Raw genomic sequence first — 5,530 nt, forward strand, 5'->3', positions numbered from 1 at the left:
CAACCTGCAAAATTAGAAAAAATAACTTTAATTCTACCTAAAATGAACACTTCGGGAGGGACGACTTAGTATGCAAGTAGATCTGATCTCCTATAGTCGAGTGCTCGCTTGTATTTAAGACAGGCAGTGTAGACGACATCATCGCAGCGGGTGAGGGGAGGGGGCCTTCCACCTGGGAGAGCTCCACCCCGTGCCAGACACCACTGTAATCCGTGCGCAATGCTCATCACCGCCCTTCATTCAATTAAACCAGTCTCGGCCGAGTGTCCACTGTGCGCCAGGCACTTGTCCAAGAGGTGGGTATACAGACAAAGTAAATAAGCCAGACAAGACCCCACCTCCTGGAGTTGGCATTCGAAGGGGAGACAGAAAATAAACCAAGTCAGCAATATCGCCGTTTCAGAGAAGGATCTGAACAAAAACGACTCAGGAGGTGAGGGTGTGACGCGCCAGGCAGGGGCATGGTCACACGAGGGGTCAGGAGCCCCCTCCACAGAGAGAGCACACACAGTGAAACCTGTGATGAGACAAGCCCGTCCTGCACCACTCGGGGTGGCTGTGCCACAGAGGGACGGCAGTGCAAAGGCCCCGAGGTGGGAATAAGGAGATGCGTGAGAGGTTCATGTGACTTGGAAGTAAGGGGGGCGGTAAAGAGGAGGGCCAGATGCTGAAGGCCTGCAGAGCCTGGACAGCCATTTCATCCTCAGGGCCACAGGACCTGCCGGAGGGCTTGAAACAATGGAGCGACTCCTTTGGGTGGCTCGAATGATCTTATAACCATACGCAATTAATTATCTTAGCATGGCACATCACCTAATTAATGGAGGGGACGGGGGAGTGGCAAAGGTAGGAGGAGCCCAGTGAAGCAGGGTAGAGGACTATGGGTGGTGGGCATGATGCGGTAACATACATCAGGTGTGAGCCTGCACCCCGAAATCCTATATAGTGTCATAAGCCAAAATTACTCAAAACAAAGTTATAAGAAACTGATAATTACAATATATTTAAGTGATGCCCTTAAACCTGTGGTTGGGTATTGGGTACATTTATCAGGTGTGGTGGCCTTGTTTACACAGATATTCTCAATTACCCCGCTGTGTGTGCAAGGTGCTTTTGTCCTTGATGACCACTCACCGAACTTTCTCCAGCTACGACAAGTAAGAGTTAGAGAATGTACAAGTTTATGGAAAAGCAACATGTTGGGCCTCCCTGGTGGCGCAAGGGGTTAAGATGCAACCCATGAAGCAATCTGCAGCCACTGCAGCATGAGTTCAATCCCTGGCCAGGGAGCTACCACATGCACAGCAGACCTCTCCTGTCTCGCCTGCTGCTCCCCTCAGCAGTGTATTTCAGTGGATCCACCTGTTCTGCTCCCCACTCTATCTCTAGTGAATCCTCTCACCTCCCACACCTCTGGCCTGTACCCCAGTTCTTGTATGCATAAATAAATCTTTAAAAAGAAAAAGAGGGGCCTCCCCTGGTGGCGCAGCGGTTGAGAGCAGGGCTGCGAAGCTGCCCGCAGCCTCTGCAGCACCAGCTCGATCCCCGGCCGCCGGCGAGGGTCCCACATGGCGTGCAGACCTCTCCGGCCGCCCGATGCTCCCCTCAGCAGTGTATTTCGTCACTCTGCCTGTTCTGTTCCCTGCTCTGGCTCTGGTGAACTCTCTCACTTTCCCGCGCTTCTGACTGTACCCAGTGCTTGTATAAATCAATCAATCAATCAATCAATAAATCTTTAAAAAAAAAAAAGAAAAAGAAAAAGAAAAGCAAGGCAAATACTTTCCAGTCAGAACTTTCCAGTGGCAGCTGCTAAAAGAAACAAAGACTTTGCAACGTGGCTGATGTGGTACCCTCCTTTAGACCTGAGCTCCAGAGGGGCACACATTTCCCCAGGAGCTCCCGTGTCCTCCTGTCCTAGCTTCCATGCGTGGGAGGCTGGGAGTGTCTGCAGAGAATAAGAAAGTGGCACTTCCTAGGATGCAGGTGGCTGCAGCGGGGGGAGGGGGGATAATGTCAGGGGGAGAAAAGGCACCGACAGCAACAGGCGACGCTCCTTTGGGGTGTTACTAGGTCCTTGTCCTGCTTGGTCACAGTCAGTGTTCAATAAAGAGCACTGGAGGGATATGAGTACTTGCTATTTTTATAACGTTTTGTTGCATCATAACAGTGTTCATTGGGGTGACCAAGACAAGGCTGGTGTTTTGTCCTGAGTCTCACCATTAGCTCCATTTTCCCAGAGAGAGCACACTGGAGCAGGGCCCCACCTGCTGGCCCCACAACACACACACAGGTCGCCAGGTGAGCCAGAAGACACTCATCCAAGGTGATGTCGCAATGTTCCTAGGTGTTGTGAAACGAACACACTGAAAGCAATTCAAACATCCAGAGTTTCATAGTAAGATGTGTAAATGCAGCCCGTCTGAATGCGGATCACGTAAGCGACCTACATACGCTGGGACTTGGGGCGGTCCCGGGGCCGGAGTGGACTGTTTTGGCTCTGGCACCTGAGCTGGGCTCTGATTCCATGACAATTTCCTGGGTTTCCCTGAGCCTGCGGGACACCGGAGAGCTTTCAAGTACTGATGATCGAAGCTTCATTCATTCCATCTAAAAATCAGCAATGGGGTCCACTCTACTTTCTTTCGGAAATAAACTCGCTTCTTAAAATGCACCACGAAGCGATCATAACTATGCAACAGTCTGTGCAGTGTTTGTTACACGTGGTCCAACTCAGCGACGGCCACCAATTCCCCCTGAAAGGCTGAGTCTCACGTTGTTGTCTATCCTGGCACCTTCCACCCCCAACTCTCCAGAAGGAATCCTCCTGCGCTGGCAAATGTTTGGATAAATATTTGACTCGAAACCCTCATGAGGCATAAAGGACATCAAATTGGTTTTGCCTCTGAGACCTCAAAGTTGTTTCACCCAAATGCTACATAGATTTAAGTAGAAAATTGTGAAACAGAAGGGGACCAGTGACAGAGAGACATTTAACAGCCCCATGGTCCTGGAGTCAGCTGGGACTGGCTCCCAAATAAACAGCCCTACCCTATTTAGCACAATTTGGCTTGTTTATGAGTTTTGGCTAAAAGAACAGTTTCATTATGCAGCAAGGAAAGGCTGCCATGGATGTTTTTCAGATTTAGGAAGTTTTTGAGGGATGTCTGGAGTTTTCTAAAGCAGAGCAAGTGAGATGGGGTCCGAGCTGCACAGAACTTGAAATCAGCTACTTGTGATTGATGTTCTGGGCATAACTTCTTCTTGGCCTCAGTTTCTTAGGCTAAACGCTTACTCGTTCCAACTCACCTGGCTTAAGTTCACGTCTAAGACTCAGTGTTTGTTTCCTTCCAAAGTTCAGTAGCCGGGAAAGTGGGTGCCCATCCATCAATTACTGCATAAATTCCTAATATTGATACTGACTTGTTTCCAAATGGACAATCTTTCACATGAGATGAATGTTGGAGCTTCAGGTTTTGAAATACTTCATTTCTAGAACAAGCAGATCCCCATTACCAGAAGAACACGGTGACCTTCTGGTTATTTTTACGCTTAAGAGATATTACACTTGAAATTTTCAAAAAAGGGGGAAGTAGGATGGGGCCCAAGTGCCCGCTGGTACTGGCTGCATCAACACAGAAGATCATAATTGTGTTTCAACGTTTCTGTTGCCCGATACTATCTCAGTTAACAGTAAAAAATAAAAAAATCTCTTGTTTGGACAGTGATTGGAGGGAGATCATGAATCCATAAAGAAGACCATCCCCACAGGCATGGCATGTCCTCCCAAGTATGGGTTTCTCTTTCCCCACGTGTCCTGCCTGGCTCCTGACCACAGCCCTTGTGCCACAGGGTGGAGGACGCTGCAGAATGGGTGCTGCCGGGAGCTCTCAGCGAGAGCGGGCATGGTAAATAGCAGGCAGGAGCTTGACAGATGCCAGCCTCGAAGGCATCCTACATTTGTAAGCACATCACTTGCCAATAGCAGGTCACAGAAAAATACTCTTCAGTCCCCATGCTTTCAACCATAATGCCAGCACCCACAAGCCTCGACCCTGCAGCCCCAATCCTCAAGACCTCTCTGAATTTCAGTGCCAAACTCCCCGCTGTTCACTGCCTATGCTCACTGGATTGTTTAGAACCTGAAAAACCCTCCATCGACGGGTTATATCCCCAACCCCCCACAGCGGTAGCCAGGGCCTCCCTTACTCCTTTCCTGACCTGGGGGAGCTTTCTCATTGTCCCCCAGGGATCTGCACCCCTATCTCTGAATTCCCACAACATTTTCTATGTACCTCTCTTATTTTAGTTTTCAAGCATGTTTTTGTGCCTCCCAACGCGGCTGGAAGTTCCAGAAGGCAGGGAGGGGGACAGCTGCAGCCTAGTGCCCAGAGCTTTCTTATTCCCACCTGGTCATTGGAACCAGAGGCTGACACCTGGGACATGTCCAGCTGCTCAAACATTTGGTTTGCAAGACAAGGTGTTCTAAAAATACCTTGAGCGATGACAGGTAGAAGATGTCACATACACTCTGGATTTAGACTAATTCTCAGGAAAAAAGGACAAAGCACAGGAGTTCTGGTGACCCGGAACCTCATTCTATCCAGGGGCAGGGGCTTGCTTTCCAGCCAAGGTCCCTGGCTCCTGCTGCCATCACCTGCACTGCCTCTCCAGGCTCCCTGCACACCTGCCGACAGGTGAAGCAACAGGGAACTAGTGTCAGTCACAGACGATGAAACTGGTTTCAACCTAATACATTTTTTTTTCAACATAAAATCCAACATACTTTATGTATGCCATCTACATGAGTAGATGAAAAATATGTCTGCTCCATTGATAAATGGTATCTGTCAACTCTACTTAGTATTTAGTAGGACAAACAAGTGGTATGTGAACAGTCTGGGGAGGAAGACACTAGAAAGGCTTTTGCCTCCAACTCTGCCGAATGATTCACATCTGACTCAGAAGGTTTATCAGCAGCATCTGACAAAGGGAAAAATATTCCTTCTCATTCTCTAAAAAATGTTGAAAGTGTATTTGGTAAATGCCTATGCTTTAAAAAACTTTATGGCCTGAGACATTTCAAATAAAAGCCAAAATAAAATGAACCCCCCAGCACCCAAAATTTGGATGTCTTTTTTTCTAAAAGCAAAGATTTTGATTGAAACATTCTAGACATCATGAAATATAATTCCACATATTTTCAAAACATAACTCTCAACCCAAGAAATACACACACCCTACTCCAAAACTAGTAACTTCTCAATGTTAAACATCTAGATGGTGCTCAAACTTTCCTGATTATCTTCCTATTTTTTTAGTTTATTTAAAGGAGGACCCACACATTGCAACTGGCTAACACATCTCTTGCCTTTTTTAATCTTCCCCTAATTGCTTTGCTTTTGTCTTTTTTTCCTTGTACCATTTTTATTGAAGCATTCAGGTTACTTGTCCTGTGCTGTTTCCCAGTCTAGATATTGCCACACAGCATCCATGTGATGCTATTTAACAAGATCCTCTGTCCCCTCCGATT

This window comes from Talpa europaea (genome assembly GCF_964194135.1).
Source record: "Talpa europaea genome assembly, chromosome: 1".
Taxonomy (NCBI): Eukaryota; Metazoa; Chordata; class Mammalia; order Eulipotyphla; family Talpidae; genus Talpa; species Talpa europaea.